Source organism: Chrysochloris asiatica, unplaced genomic scaffold, assembly GCF_000296735.1.
Source record: "Chrysochloris asiatica unplaced genomic scaffold, ChrAsi1.0 scaffold00152, whole genome shotgun sequence".
Taxonomy (NCBI): Eukaryota; Metazoa; Chordata; class Mammalia; order Afrosoricida; family Chrysochloridae; genus Chrysochloris; species Chrysochloris asiatica.
Window position 1 is genome coordinate 7,777,835 of NW_006408670.1, and position 579 is coordinate 7,778,413.

Here is a 579-nt window from a genome sequence, read left to right on the forward strand (position 1 = left end):
TCATCTGCCATGAAGCTAACTCTCTGTACATGGATATGTTGGATTGATCTGCTAAGTAGGTATATTTCTGTATAAGAACATATTGGACTTGTCTGCCATTTAGGTAAGTTCCTGTATATAGACAAGTTGGGCACATCTGCCTTGTACCTAGAATGCTGTATATGGAAGTGTTGCACTACACTGTCATGTATCTAGCTCTGTGTATGTGGACATTTTGCCCTCCTCTGCCATGAAGCTACCTCTCTGTACATGGATATGTCACTATGATCTGCGAAGTAGGTAGTTCTCTGTATATGAACATATGGTACTTGTCTGCTATGTAGCTAGCTCTCTGTATATGGACATTTTGGACTCGTCTGCCATGTAGCTACCTCTCTGTTCATGGATGTTTAACTGATCTGCCATGTAGGTAGCTCTCTGTATATGAACATTTTGTACTTGTGTACTATGTAGGTAGTTCTCAATATATGGACACCATTTACATATCTGCCATGTAGCTAGCTCTCTGTATATAGACAAGTTGGACTCATCTGCCTTGTAGCTAGAACTCTGTATATGGAAATTTTGCACTACCCTGCC